This window comes from Sapajus apella, unplaced genomic scaffold, assembly GCF_009761245.1.
Source record: "Sapajus apella isolate SASKATOON/1434 unplaced genomic scaffold, GSC_monkey_1.0 scaffold54, whole genome shotgun sequence".
NCBI classification, from domain to species: Eukaryota; Metazoa; Chordata; class Mammalia; order Primates; family Cebidae; genus Sapajus; species Sapajus apella.
The window spans coordinates 11,496,224-11,512,926 of NW_022436994.1; positions in this window are offsets into that span (position 1 = coordinate 11,496,224).

Below are 16,703 nucleotides of genomic sequence, written 5' to 3' on the forward strand. Positions count from 1 at the left end.
ATAAGCCAATAAACAGAAAACAAGGTTGTAATTACCTTGCCATTTTATTGATTCCATCCAAATCAGAGCTATTACGCCTGAAAGGTTCAAAATGTGCTTCAGTGTCTTGGCAATTTATCTTAAGTGTGAGGGGTAGAAAGGAACCGAGGCACCAGCCACCTGTTAAGTCAGTTGGTCATATTTAAAGAGACTTGGTCCTTTGGTATTAGTGTTCTCCACCCATCATGAAATGTTGCTACAAACATGAATAGATCTTGTAAGTCAAAGTTAGAGTCCTCCAGTTCCATCACCACAGGAAAATCTCAGTGTTTCAGTTTATTCCTATGGGGAAGATCTTGGGTGAAGTCAGGGGCAGAGAGGTGACTGGCAATATGACAATGACAGAGAAAGTCAGGGGGTGGGATGAGCTGGAGGATCAGCGTGTCCACTCGTGGGGCTTCTGTTGGAGGCCCTGGGCCAAGGAATTCTAGTCTGATGGGGTAGGCTGAGCTTTCTTAAAGTTGGCAGGAGCTGACTGTGAAATAGACCTGACTGAATTCTGGCACAGGGAAGTTCTCTTTTTCCTTCTTTATTTAGACCAGCGATAAGTGGGGCATAATTTAAGGATAGCAGGAACCCATTTTAAACTATGTATTTTTTCTTTTTCTTTTCTTTCTTTCTCTCTCTCTCGCTCTCTCTCTCTTTTTTTTTTTTTGAGATGAGGTCTTGCTCTGTTGCTCCGGCTGGAGTACACTGGCATGATCATAGCTCACTGCAGCCTTGAACTCCCAGGCTCAAGTGACTTTCTGCCTTAGCCTCCTGAGTAGCTGGGATTACAGGTATGTGCCACCACCACGCCTGGCTAAATTTTTAATTTTTTGTAGAGAAGGGGTCTCATTGTGTTGCCCAGGCAGGTCTTGAACTTCTGGGCTGAAGTGATCCTCCTGCCTAGGCCTCCTGCTGGGATCTCCCGCTGGGATTACAGGCATGAGCCATGGCACTCAGACTTTTTTTTCTTTAAAAGCTGATTCTGGGATGCCCGGGCAAGATGGCCAAATAGGGACAGCTCCTGTCTGCAGCTCTCAGTGAGACCCACACAGAAGGCAGGTGATTTCTGCATTTCCAACTAAGGTAACTGGTTCATCTCACTGGGACTGGTTAGACAGTGGGTGCAGCCCATGAAAGGCGAGCCAAAGCAGGGTGTGGTGTTGCCTCATCTGGGAAGTACAAGGGGTCAGGGAACTCCTTCCCCTAGCCAAGGGAAACCGTGAGGGACCTTGCCATGAGGGACGGTGCTATCTGGCCCAGACACTAGGCTTTTCCCACGGACTTCACAACCCACAGACCAGGAGATTCCCTCAGGTGCTTATACTATAAGGGTCCTGGGTTTCAATCACAAAACCGGGCTGCCATTTGGGTAGACACAGAGCTAGCTTCAGGAGTTTTTTTTTTTTTTTTTTTTCCCCAGTGGCACCTGGAAGGCCCGCAAGACAGAATGGTTCACTCCCCTGGAAATGGGGCTGAAGCCAGGGAGCCAAGTGGCCTTGCTCAGTGGATCCCACCCGCACAGAACCCAGCCAGCTAAGATCCACTGGCTTGAAATTCTTGCTGCCAGCACAGCAGCCTAAAGCCGACCTGGGATGCGTGAGCTTGGTGGGAGGAGGGGTGTCCACCATTACTAAGGCTTGAGTAGGTGGTTTTCCCTTCACAGTGTAAACAAAGCTGCCAGGAAGTCTGGACTGGGCAGAGCCCACTACAGCTTGGCAAAGCTACTGTAGCTAGACCGCCTTTCTAGATTCCTCCTCTCTGGGCAGGGCATCTCTGAAAGAAAGGCAGCAGCTCCAGTCAGGGGCTTAGAGATAAAACTCCCATCTCCCTGGGACAGAGCACCTTTTGGTATGGGTGGCTGTGGATGCAGCTTCAGCAGACTTAAATATTCCAGCCTCTCAGCTCTGGAGACAGCAGCAGATCTCCTGGCACAGTGCTCAAGCTCTGCCAAGGGACAGACTGCCTCCTCAAGTGAGTCCCTGACCCCCGTGCCTCCTGACTGGGGGTCAGGGATAGTGACAGACACATCATACAGAAGAGCTTCAGCTGGTGTCTGGCAGCTGCTCCTTTGGGATGAAGCTTCCAGAGGAAGGAACAGGCAGCAACTTTCCAGTTCTGCAGCCTCCACAGGTGATACCCAGGCAAATAGGGTCTGGAGTGCACCCCCAGCAAACTCTAGCAGACCTGCATAAAAGGGGCCTGAATTGAGGCCGGGCGCGGTGGCTCAAGCCTGTAATCCCAGCACTTTGGGAGGCCGAGGCGAGTGGATCACGAGGTCAAGAGATCGAGACCATCCTGGTCAACATGGTGAAACCCCGTCTCTACTAAAAATACAAAAAATTAGCTGGGCATGGTGGCGCGTGCCTGTAATCCCAGCTACTCAGGAGGCTGAGGCAGGAGAATTGCCTGAACCCAGGAGGCGGAGGTTGCGGTGAGCCGAGATCGCGCCATTGCACTCCAGCCTGGGTAACAAGAGCGAAACTCCGTCCCCAAAAAAAAAAAACAAAAAACAAAAAAAAACAAAACCTAACAAACAGAAAATCTGGTACCAAAACAGAGATATAGACCAATGGAACAGAACAGAGGCCTCAGAAATAACACCACACATCTACAATCATCTAATCTTTGACACACCTGACATCAACATCAACAAAAAGTGTGTCCATACAAAAACCCCATCTGAAGATCACCAACACAAAGACCAAAGGTAGATAAATCCATGAAGATGTGGAAAAACCAGCACAGAAAGGCTGAAAATTCCAAAAACCAGAATGCCTCTTTTCCTCCAGAGGATCACAACTCACTAGCAAGGGAAGAAAACTGAACAGATAATGAGTTTGATGAATTGAAAGAAGTAGGCTTCAGAAGGTGGGTAATAACAAACTCCTCCAAGCTAAAGGAGCAAGTTCTAACCCAATACAAGGAAGCTAAGAACCTTGATAAAAGGTTAGAGGAATTGCCAACTAGAATAATCAGTTTAGAGAAGAACATAAATGACCTGATGGAGCTGAAAAACACAGCATGAGAACTTCATGAAGCATACACAAGTATCCAGAGCTGAACTGATCAAGTGGAAGAAAAGATATCAGAGCTTGAAGATCAACTTAATGAAATAAAGCATGAAGACAAGATTAAACTCCCATTTACAATTGCTACAAAGATAATAAAATACCTAGGAATAAAACTAACAAGGGATGTGAAGGACCTCTTCAAGGAGAACTACAAACCACTGCTCAAGGAAGTAAGAGAGGACACAAACAGATGGAAGAACATTCCATGCTCATGGTTAAGAAGAATCAATATTATGAAAATAGCCACTCTGCCCCAAAGTACTGGTACCAAAACAGACATACAGACCAATGGAACAGAACAGAGACCTCAGAAATAACACCACACATCTACAACCATCTGATCTTTGACAAACCTGACAAAAATCAGCAATGGGTAAAGGATTCCCTATTTAATAAATGGTGTTGGGAAAACTGGGTAGCCATATGCAGAAAACTGAAACTGGACCCCTTCCATACACCTTGTAAAAAAATTAAGATGATTTAAAGATTTAAATGTAACACCTAAAACCATAAAAACCCTAGAAGAAAAGCTAGGCAATACCATTTAGGACATAGGCATGGGCAAAGACTTCATGACTAAAACACCAAAAGCAATTGCAACAGAAACCAAAATAGACAAATGGTATTTAATTAAACTAAAGAGCTTCTGCACAGCAAAATAAACTATCATCAGAGTGAAGAGGTAACCTACAGAGCGGGAGAAAATTTTTGCAATCATCCATCTGACAGAGGGCTAATATCCAGAATCTACAAAGAACTTGTATACAAATATACAAGAAAAAAAAACAACTCCATCAGAAAGTGGGCAAAGGATATAAACAGACACTTTTCAAAAGAAGACATTTATGTGGCCAACAAACATATGAAAAAAAAAACTTATCATCACTGGTCATTAGAGAAATGCAAATCAAAACCACAACGAAATGCCATCTCACGCCAGTTAGAATGGCGTTCATTAAAAAGTCAGGAAACAACATGCTGGAGAGGATGTGGAGAGATAGGAACGTTTTTACACTGTTGGTGGGAGTGTAAATTGGTTCAACCATTGTGGAAGACAATGTGGTGATTCTGCAAGGATCTGGAAATAGAAATACCATTTGGCTCAGCAATCCCATTCCTGGGTATATACCGAAAGGATTATAAATCATTCTACTATAAAGACACACGCACATTTATGTTTATTGCAGCACTATTCACAATAGCAAAGACTTGGAACCAACCCAAATGCTCATCAATGATAGACTGAATAAAGAAAATATGGCACATATATGCCACAGAATACTATGCAGCAATAAAAAAGGATGCGTTCATGCCCTTTGCAGGGACATGGATGAGGATGGAAACCACCATTCACAACAAACTAACACAGGAACAGAAAATCAAACACCACATGTTCTCACTCATAAGTGGGAGTTGAATAATGAGACACATGGGCACAGGGAGAAGAACATCATCACACACCCCTTTCAGGGGGTGCGGGGGGGGGGGGGGGCAAGTGGAGGGAAAGCATTAGGAGAAATGCCTAATGTAGATGACAGGTTGATGGGTGCAGCAAACCACCATGGCACATGTATACCTACGTAACAAGCCTATACATTCTGCACATGTATCCTAGAACTTAAAGTGTAATTAAAAAAAAAAAGAGAGAGAGAGAGATAAATTGACTCCTAGCATTTACAAAATCTATACAGCATTGAAAACTGGACATGGGCCCTTTGGTTTTTAATCTTTGGTAACAGGTATCAGACCACAGCTTCGATTTAGCTAAAATTTTGGAAGTTAAAAAATTATTTGTAAACTGACAAAAATCATCTCACTCAAAATAAAAACCACTGCTGTGATTCTGCACGCTTTCCAGTGCTTCCCTGGGTGGGTGCTTGGGAGGATCTGGCAGGCAGAGGGGTCAGAATTGTCATGACTGTCCATTTAGCTCTACTTCATCCCAAGTTTCCCTACTTTTGCCTTTTGCATATTTTAAATATCAATAAGAGGTATTGGATATGAGCAGTCTCTACAGGTCATCTCAGGAAGGTACAGTCTGGATCTATGGCCCAGAGGCAGGTATAAATGACCCTGAAGCCAGACCCAGAATTGAGAATCACATATGATGCCAAAGTAGGTTCAGGATGGAGCTATTGATAAACTTATGGTCAGACCAGGATCTGAGAGGTGATTTTTAAATAGGTGCAACTGATTTTATGTGTGTATTACAAAGGAATATTTGTTATCATGCAATTTAATATTGGTTGCCATAAATAATTATGACAGACAGACTTAATAACACATACCCCAATAATTTAAAATTACGTATGATTCTAAAATGCTCATCTGGAGTTCACTGCACTGTTGATGCAGGAAAATAGGTTTGCAAAGCAAATTAATAATTAGAAGAGGAAGAAAACTAACATTTGGAATGTGCTGGGTATGGTGCCAGATCCATTTGTCATTTATCTCATTTAATTCTGACAAAAACTATGTGAAGTGCTATTCTTCTTCTATTTTTCTTCCTACAGATTAGGAAACTGATGCTCATAAGGTAAATAACTTGCCCAAGTTCGTAGTGAGTGGGACCTGAAACCCAGCACTTCTAAGTCCAAAGCCTGAAACTAACATTTTTAAGAATGAATGGTAACAACCTGTTTTCAAACACTTGAGAACCTGCTTTAACAGTGGTCTCTATCTGACAACACAGGAAGTGTTTGTTATAATATTTTAAAATATGTTTATTATAAAACTAAGATGTGTGGCAGCTTAAAGTCGACTAGTTTGTAAAAGCATTGCATTTCAAAGGAACCATTTACTCTGAAATTTTCAGCTTTACTAAAGAGTTCACTGTGAGTAAGTAATTTCAAATTCGAGTTTAGGAACAACTCAGTTCAGGTGCAGGGCTGGCCATTAAAGCTCCCAAATGTAGGCGATAGGGATTGCTCCAGGGGCTGGTAATTCATCGTTTCATTTACAATGCCTGTGACTTAAGTCGGCCCAAGCAATCATTAATCATCCACTTTTCACTCTCTTTAGCCTGGGGCATGGAGGAATCGCCTTCAAATTTATCCTGTCTGGGAGGATGTGCCCAGAAGGCACAAGTGTGAGGGAGAGAAAGTGGGTCTTCTGAGCTTTCTCTTCATTCTCATCTCTTTCTGAAATTGGGTATTTCTCTTTTCTTTCTCTTTTCTTTTCTTTCTCTCCCTCTCTCTCTCTCTCTTTCCTTTCCTTCCTTCCCTTCTTTCTTTCTTTTTCTTTTTCTTTTTCTTTTCTTTCTTTCTCTTTCTTTCTTCTTTTCCTTTCTTTTCTTTTCTTCTCTCTCTCTCTCCCTCTTTTTTTTTTTTTTCAGACGAAATCTCTCTGCCGCCTAGGCTGGAGTGCAGTGGCGCGATCTCTGCTTACTGCAGCCTCTGCTCCCGAGTTCAAGTAAGTCTCCTGTCTCAGCCTCCAGGAAAGTGGGTATTTCTTTCCACATCTCGATAATGATTTCTGCAACCGCAGTACCATTTCTGAGGGCGTCCAGTGGTCTCGCCCACCCCCAGCGCTCCTGGGCTGCAGCCGCTGCGCCGCCCTCCCGGGAGCACTGCGTGCCGCCCACGCTCACTGCAGCCAGCGGGCCCTTCCTGGGTCCTGGTTTTAGATCCCGCAGCATCAGTAGCCGAGTGGCCCCGCGGCCCAGGCTCCAGACACGCTGCACTTTAAGAAGCACAGGCCAAGGGGCAAAAATTATGACTCCAAAAATTATGGAGGGGGACTCCGTTCATCAACCCAGTTAGCCTTTGGAATATCTATGACCTTTCCCTACGCTTTCTCGTGCGCACGCGCACACACCGCAGAGCCGTTCATTCTCCATGCCCCACCTCAGCCTCCTCTCTCCCACGTTTTTCCCAGCTCTCGCTTCCATCACCTCACCCCACTTTCTCTCTAAGTATTTTACCCTATCCTCCACGTGCTTTTCCTCTTCTTCATGCTGATTCCCAGGAATTGGTCTTGCAGGTAGGGACGTTGGATAAGGGCTTAGAATGAGGAGCAGAGGCTGATTTTCATAGGCAGTCAAGAGTCCGGCTGCCTGGAACATTCCCAGAGTAATGAGTTTTATTAATAACCGCTGCTGGCAAAGCCCTCGGCCCCTGCCCTAGCTCAGCTCCCCGGCTCCGGGGGCTGTTCCAGGCGGCGCGCTGCGTGGAGGTGGAGTGAGTGCGCGTCCCGCACGCAGGTGTCACCGTGCAGCCCCACTCGCCCTACCTCCGCGCAGGGCCAAGCCTTTTCTAGCATAGATGGTATTCCGTGGCATTTCTCCTCTAGTTTTGTTTGTGGGGACAAATCTGTACTTTGAAATGCAATGATCAAACTCAGCCTATTTCCAATATCCAGAGTGTGGGTGCCTCAAAATAATAGCCAACCTATAAATATTTATTCAATTTTTTTTTTTCTGATCGGAAAAGCTTAAAAATGAAAGCTTCACAGAAACATATAAAATAGAACTATAAAAGGTCTCACATTCAAGGGGTTTTTTGGTCCACCTTTTGGTTATACATTCCTGGAGATATTTTCAGTATACACACTATATTATAAAAAAGGGAAATACTATAGATACCACTTGGAAATTTGCTTTTTTTCTCAGTTACAATATTTATGTCTTGGACATTAATAATGTCAGTTCCCAAAACCAGTCTTCAAGCATCTCAGGGCACAGGACCAGTTTCTTCATAGGACTTTTTTTTCCTTTTCTTTTTTTTAGGAATATAACCTTTTTTAAAAAAATTAGATTTTTACATTATGTAAATAGAGTAGTTTTGGAAGGAATTCACTGTTATGTGGTGCTAACTGAAGACAGGAAGTATCTGCCTTTAATCTCTAAGATAAAGGATGCAAAAATGAAGCAAGATTCTTTCCTAAAAATAAATCACACCACCCTTAAACCATTGGGCACACATTTCTGAAAGTTTTATTATTATTATTTTGGCCTTGAAATTTAAAAATATTATTAAGGATTTAGAAATATTGTGGTCCAGTCTCAAAGTAACTAGGTAATATTAACAAATGGACATTTTTGTGATCATTAACTATCTTTTACTTTATTAGGTAGGAAGCTAAAGCTCCAGACTCTTTTATCACATACATTAAAAGAAGTCCATGAGAATTTCAAATTAAGTGAAGAATTCTCTTTCAGCTTTGGAATGCAATGATCAAACTCCAGAATATTTCGTCACATACATTTTGAACGTTTCTTTGTTGTCTATTCAACTCTAATCTTTCTGCCACTTGGCCTGTGAGATTGTCACTGACCATACTGATTCTGTCAGGGAAACCTCCTCCTCATGGAGATGTATTCAAGACATCTTTAAATAAACAAAAGGACAGTCAAAGGGGCAATCAAGATGGGTGTTGTGAAGTGGCTCACCAATCAGCCATCTGGGTTAGATATTCGGGAAATGTGAGGGAGGGAGTTAAGTTTATGAGCACTTTATTTTTTCTTTGAAAGACTATTGCTGACATTCCCAATCCCTAACCTGTCTGATCCATCTACAAGGTCTGAATTGTTCAGGGGTTTGTCTTACCCCACAGACACGACAGCAGCCTTTTAAACCCATGGCTGGAGATGTCACTGTGATGACTGGCCTCAGGTGATCTATCGAAAGGTTCATGTTTCTCGTCGCTCTACTTCCAGCCTGCACCTGGGAAAATACACATCACCTCTCTGCCAGTGCTCCCTGCCAGCAGCTTTCTTATCATAATATTTTAGTTAGGAGTCTGAGGAATGGGGCACCGCAGCCATAAATCTTCACCAGTAAATTATCTGGAGACTGTCACTGTGCCCCACCGTCCTCAGGTCCCACATGAGGGAGTCTCCAGAGTCCCTGAGTAGAAACAGGAGCTGGGGTGAGGGGTTCTGAGTGAGTATCTTCAAGAGGTTCACCAACCACTGTTCTGTCTTCGTTTCCCCAAACACCATGGCTCTGCTTTAGCACGCTGGACATGCTGTCACTTGATCCTTCGTCTCCATGGCTTTGGGAAAGGAAACAAGCAAATGTTCTTCTTCAAATGCACCTTTCCTTTCTCCAGGCTCTCCTTTCCATCCATCAGTGTCTGTAGGATCAGAGGACTTTGTTACTCGCTATGTCCTTCTCTTGCTTTGGAGTGTCTTCCATAAGCTTGTTGACCAGAGTCCTGTCTGCCACCCAGGTGCCTCTGTGCACTCCCCTAGAACTGGTTCATTTGTCAGCAAGAGAGACAGAGAAGCCACAACCACCACAGAGGTGACCAGATCAAATGGTGCCCTTTAGCAGGCATGATCTCATGGGATCCTTGCAGCATCTGCGAGGGAGTCTGTACTGTGGTGCTTTTTCAGGGAGAGAAAGCCAAGGCACTGAGTGAGTGACAGCCCCACAGAGACAGCACCCATGATCATGAGCTCTGAGACTAACTCTCCTTAATTCACCTCCATTCACACCATCTGCTGCAAGTATAGCTCTAATGGAAACATTGACATTACAAAGAATTTTTAGTTAAAAACTTATATACACCTCAGAAATAAAACTATATGTGTGTCTTAAAATCAGGAAATTCACCAAGACTGGAAGACTTTACCAGGTAACACTTTCCGTTACTTGAGCTATGTTTTAGACAGGGTTTTGTTCTAGGAATCAGCTAGATTTCTCTACCACTACAGGTAACTTCTGGGAAGATATTTTTATTAAAGTCTCTTAATTGTAGGTTTTTACTACTATGACTGTTGTAACTGAGCGAGTTGTAAGGAAAGCGCCATGCTCTGAGATTGAATCAGGAGTCCTTTATTGCCAGGGATCGAGAGACGGCTTATGCTCAAAATTCTCTCCATCCCAAAGAAGGGGCTTGATTCCTTTTTATGCCTTGCTTAGAGATGCGGGGGTAGCAAAGCGGAATTTTGCAGAAGCAGAACAAGCAAGTTAGGTAAGGAAGCTGGTAACCAGGAGGCAGGAGGTTCCTACAGTTGCTGGTTACCAAGGATATTTCCATACAATCATCAAGGAGGTTTGCAGGGGGGACTTTCTATACAATCAATCACCAAGGATGGGGTTTTTCACAATAGAAGGTGGGCTTGCCAGGCAAGATGCGGTTACATCAGTTGCAGATACCGAGAACATCGTGACCCAGCTATGCACCCAAAAGACAAACGACAGGGAGGGAGAGGCTAAGATGGAGTCAGTTAGGCTTACATAAGTTAGTCTATCACTGACATACTTCTTCCTGGAGCTCCATGCAACTAAGTATAAGCAGAGTGTCCTAGGCTCACAGCCAGACAGAGCTTATAGAAGTCCAGAAAATGCAGGGTTTACAAATGAAGCATATAAATAGGGAGTGGGATGATAAAACAGTTGATATCTGGTATCTCTTAAAAATTACAGGTAAAGTTAGATGAAAAATTATGCCTTGGTCAGTGCAGTTGAATGAGATGTGGCTCTCTCTCTCTCTCCCCCCATACCCCCCATTTTTTTTTTGAGACAGACTTTTGCTCATTGCCCAGGCTGGAGTGCAATGGCACGATCTTGGCTCACCACAACCCCTGCCTGCTAGGTTCAAGCAACTCTCCTGCCTCAGCCTCCGGAGCATCTGGGATTACAGGCATGCGCCACCAAGCCCGACTAGTTTTGTATTTTTAGGGTTTCTCCATGTTGATCAGGCTGGTCTCGAACTCCCAACCTCAGGTGATCTGCCCACCTCAGTCTCCTAAAATGCTGGGATTACAGGTGTGAGCCACCGCGCCTGGTTCTCTCCCTTTTAAGACTCAGAGTCTCGCTATGTTGCCCAGGCTGAAACTCCTGTGTTCAAGCAATCCTCCCACCTCAGCTTCCAAAGTTCCTTGCACTATAGGCATGCACCACCACACTTGGCTGGATCTCTCTTTTCAGACAAAAACAAAAAGTACAAAAAGAACAAAAAGTACCACCAGGTTTTTCAGCCGTGGGCTGCATTATGGTAAATGCTCACAGGTGTGGGCTTTATAAACTAATATTGGTGCAAAGAGCAGAGACCTTACTAATATCTATTTTCTTTTTGTCAGGATCCTTTTATTATGGTCCTTTATAATCCTTTTATTGTAATTCTTCATACTGTCCCAGATCCATGGTATAGTTTATGTAGAATTAAATTTGAATGGGCCAAAAGTCTATAGTTTACCACATTTAGCTCCCATTGCGATAATCAATTGATCAAACCTGCTAACCTGAACCGTGGTAGCACGCTGGTGTTACACAGCAAAACTAGCTGCAGGTGTTCAGTCTCATTAATTTGGTGTTTCATGTGTGCTAGCTAATCAATGAACAATTATGGATAAGTTTTCTTTTCTTTATTATTGTTTTTTTCCGGATAGGGTCTCTGTTGTCTAGGCTAGAATGCAGTGGCACAATCACAGCTCACTGCAGCCTCCACCTCCTGAGGCAATCCTCTCACCACAGCCTCCTGAGTAGCTGGGACCACAGATGTGCACCACCCTATCCAGCTAATTTTGTTTTTCATTTTTTGTAGAGACAAGAACTCGCTATGTTGTCCAGGCTGGTCTAGAAGTCCTGAGCTCAAGGGATCCTCTTGTCTCTGCCACCCAAGGTGCTGGGATCGCAGGAGTGAGCCACTGTCCCCAGCTGATAACATTTTCAGATGCAATATTCATCAGTGAGATAAGACACATAGTAGTTTAATGAGCTGCATCTTAAGTGGCTGTGCCTCATGTAATCAAGAAACAGCAGCCTTGACAGCTAAAGAGAGGCAAACCTTCAGGTCAACCAAAAAGAAGGGTAATTACCACTTGTGCCCTGCCACTCTCATATCTCATATTTTGTAGATTCTCCTTTGGTTATACCTTGAATCAGTGTAATGAAAGTGCAGAGCTTAAAGTTTTCTGAAGGTAACTCAAAATTGCATAGGAATTTTGAGGAAACTTTTTATCAAATAATCCAAACGAACCACTTTGATGAAAAATTCTGGTCTTGTCAGCAAAGATCAAAATCAGTAGGTCCATCTAGTTCTAGGAGATGATAAAAACTCCTAAACTCTACAAAGTTCAGGAAATTAACATATTGAAGAGGTTAAGAGCAAATTGGGATTTTCACAAATCTGGAAGAAAGTGAGTCAAGTCATATATGTTGACTTAGAAAACTCTAACGTTGGTTCTTCCTCAGTGAGAACACCTCCAACCCATATGTAATTGTTTTCTAAGAGAGTCTGATATGTATTATTTTCACTCAGGTTTAACCTCCTTATTACTAGATGCTTACTGTCATGTTTGACCAGATGACACCAAGAAATTAAGTTTATCCAGGTTAATTTCCTTTTATTGAAGGCCTAGGTGGTCACCAAGCATCAGAAAAAATATATATACCAGGATAGCTGGAGAAAAACATTAAACAAAACATTACATGACTTCCAGATTATCTTGCGGGTAGGAGGAAGGTAGGGGACAGGTGATGGTGCAGCTGTGCAGTAACAGTCACAGAGCTAAGTGGGGAAAGGCTCATTCCCAAGGTGGAATTGGGACAAACATGGAAAAAAATGTGAAAATAGGCCGGGCGCAGTGGCTCATGCCTGTAATCCCAGCACGAAGGTGGGTGGATCGCTTGTGCTCGGGAGCTCGAGACCAGCTTGGGCAACGTGGCAAAACCCTGTCTCTACAAAAAATATAAAAATAGCCAGTCATGGTGACATGCACCTGTAGTCCCAGCTGCTCGGAGGGCTGAGGTGGGAGGATCGCTTGAGCCTGGGAGGCAGAGGTTGCAGTGAACTGAGGTCGAGCCACTGCACTGTAGCCTGGGTGCCAGAGCCAGACCCTGTCTCAAAAATATATAATAATAATAATAATTAAAATAGTGAATATGGACATAATCTAAATTAGGTACAAATAGCCAATAACTCTTTGACAAAACTTTAAAACTTTTAAAATATTGATTGACAAATAAGAATTGAGTATATTCAAGGTGTACAATGTGATGATTATATCTACTTACACATGGTACAATGATTACCTCCATTAAATTAATTAACACATCCATTATCACCTGAGCTGTACATTAGTTCTCTGGAACTTGTTCATTTTGTATTTGATCAACATCAACCGATTTCCCCACCCCCATAGTCCCTGACAACCACTGTTCTACACTCTTCTTCTGTGAGTTTAACACTTTTAGGTTCCACATATAAGTGAGATCACACAGTATTTATCTTTCTATTTATGGATTTTATTTTGCTTAGCATAATGGCCTCCAGGTTCATCTACAGTGTCACGAATGGCAGGATTCCCTTCTTTTTTATGGCTGAATAATATTCTATTGTGTATCTATACACTACATTTTCTTTATCCTTTCATCCACTGCAGGACACTTAGGTTGTTTCTCTATTTTGGCTATTGTGAATAATGCTGCAGTGAATGTGGAGGTGCAGGTATCTTTGAGATATAGTGACTTTATTTGCTTTGGAAATATACCCAAACATGGGATTGATAGGTCCTCAATTTTTTGAGGAACCTCCATACTGTTTTCCATAATGGCTGCACCAATTTACCACGGATACTGCACAAGGGTTCCCTTTTCTCCACACACTTGCTAACCCTTGCCATTGTTTGTCTTTTCCATGACAGCCATCTTAGCAGGTCTGAGGTGGTTTGATTTGCATTTCCCTGGTGATTAATGATGTTGAGTACCTTTTCATATACTTCTTGGCCATTTGTACGTCTTCTTTGGAAAAATGTCAACTTAGGTCCTTTGCCCTTTTAAAATATGGCTATTATTATTTTTGAATAATAATATTGAGTAATTAATACTTTTTAATTTAAAAATAATACTGAGTAATTGATACATATTTTTATTTAAAAATAGTGCTGAGTTTTTTGGTGTATTATGTGAGTTTCTGACCTATTTTGAATACTAACTCATCAGACATATAATTTGCAGACATTTTCTCACCTTCCATAGGTTGCCTTTTCACTGTTTCTTTTTTTTAATGCAAAAATGCGTAAAAATGCATCTGCTTTGATGCAATCCTGTTTGCTTATTTTTGCTTTTTTTGCCTGTGTTTTTGGGGTCATATAAAAAAAAAAATCATTGCCCAGGTCAATGTCAAGAATCTTTTTCCTTGACTATTAGATTCTCTTCTAATAGTTTTATAGTTTCAGATATTACATCTAAGTCTTTCATTTATTTGAGTCTATTTTTACACATGGTGTGAGATAAGGGTTCAATTTCATTTTTCTGCATGTGGATATACAATTTTTCTAACCATTTCTTAAGAAGACTTTCCTTTCTCCATTATGTATTCCATTTCTGCTTTTATTTCTAGGCTTTCTATTCTTTTCTATTGGCCTATGTGTCTATTTTTACGCCAGTACTATACGGTTTTAATTACTACAGTTTTGCAATATAGTTTGAAATGACGGCATGTGATACTTCCAGCTTTGTTCTTCTTTCTCAAAATTACTTTAGCTATTCTGGGCCTTTTGTGGTTCCATACAAATTTTTCTGTTTCTGTGAAAAATACCATTGGAATTGATAGAGTTTGTACTTCTGTAGATTGCTTTGAGTAGTATATACATTTTAACAATATAAATTCTTTCAATCCATGAACACAGACAATCTTTCCATTTATTTGTGTCTTCTTTAATATCTTTCATCAATTTTTTAAATCATTTTCTGTGAATAGATCTTTCCCCTTCTTGGTTAAATTTATTCCTAAGTATTTTATTCTTTCTGATGCTTTTTTTTAAAAGTGAGTCACTTTTAACATTTCTTTTTTGGGTAGTTGGTTGTAGTGTATTAAAATACAAGTGACTTCCATTTGTTGATTTTTGAATCTTGCAACTTTACTGAATTTGTTTATCAGTTGTAACTTTTTTGGGAGGTGGAATTTTAGGGTTTTCTTTATAAAATATCATGTCATCTGCAAGCAGACAATTTAGCTTCTTTCTTTTCAATTTAGATGCTTTTTTTTTTTTTTTTCATGCCAAATAGCTCTGGAGCTCTGGATAGGACTTCCAGTACTATGTTGACTAGAAGTGGCAAGAGTGGGTATCCTTTTATTGTTTCTGATCTTAGAGGAAAAGCTTTCAGTTTTTCACTGTTGAGTATGATGTTAGCTATGGGCTTGTGTTTCAGCCTTTATTATGTTGAGGTACATTCCTTCTATATCTAATTTGTTGAGAGTTTTAAAAATCATGAATCAACATTGCATTTTGTCAAATGTTTTGTCTGCATCTATTGAGATGATCATATGATCTTTATCCTTTATTTTGTTAATGTGGAGTATCACACATGTCGATTTACAAATATTGAACTATCTTTGCATCCCATGAACAGATTCCACTTGGTCATGCTGTATGATCCATTAATATGCTGTTGACTTTGGTTTGCTAGTGTTTTGTTGAGGATTTTTGCATCTACGTTCATTAGGGATATGGGCATGTAACTTTCTTTCCTTGTAGCACCCTCATCTGGCTTTGGTATGATGGTAATTTAGTATGAGGCTAAAATGAGTTTGAAAGTGTTCTCTCTCTCTTTTTTTTTTTTTTTTTTTTTTTTTTTTTTTTTTTTTTTTTTTTTTTTGAGACAGAGTCTCGCTCTGTCACCAGGCTGGAGTGCAATGGTGCGATCTTGGCTCGCTGCAACCTCTGCCTCCCAGGTTCAAGTGATTCTTCTGCCTCAGCCTCCCAAGTAGATGGGACTACAGGTGCACGCCACCAAGCTCAGCTCATTTTGTATTTTTAGTAGAGACAAGATTTCACCATGTTGAACAGGATGGTCTCGATCTCTCAACCTGGTGATCTGCCCCCCTCGGCCTCCCAAAGTGTTGGAATTACAGGCATGAGCCACCACGCCTGGCCAGTGTTCTGTCTTTTTAAAGTTTTAGGCAGAGTTTGAGAAAGATTGGTGTTAATTCTTCTTAAATGCTTGGTTAGAATTCATCTATGCAGGCTTCTGGTCCTGAGATGTTTTGTTTTTGTTGAGAGGTTTTTGATTACTGATTAAATTTCCTTAATCAATATTGGTTTGTTTTGATTTTCTATTTTTTCATGGTCAGTCTTGGTAGATTGTATGTATGTTTCTAGGACTTTATCTAGTCTTAAATTATTCGATTTGTTCCTAGCAGGCCCTTATGATCCTCTCTTTGTGTTTCTGTGGTATCAATTGTAATGTCTTCTCTTTCATTTATAATTTTATTTTAATCCACTCTCTTCTTTTATTGGTTAGTCTAGGTAAAGTTTTGTCAGTCCTGTTGATTTGTTTTTGAACAACTTGTAGCTATGTTGATTTTTTTCTATTGTCTTTCTAGTCTCTATTTCATGTACTTCTGCTCTAATCTTTATTACGCCTTCCTTTTGCTGACTGTGGACTTAGTGTGTTCTTTTTCTAAAAGGTCCTTGAAGTATAAAGTTAGTTGTTTATTTGAGATCTTCCCTTTTTCTTAATGTAGGTCATTGTCAGCCATAATTCTTATCAAGTGCTTACAATATGTTAAATGTTATATCAAAGACTCCACTATAATATGACATAAGGCGTGAAGAAATTCTCAGTAAATCTAAATGGTGATTTGTTTCATGGTGTTAGAAAGAAAAGTCTGGCATCTTCACTGAGTTTCAATTCTGAGGCATGCAGATTT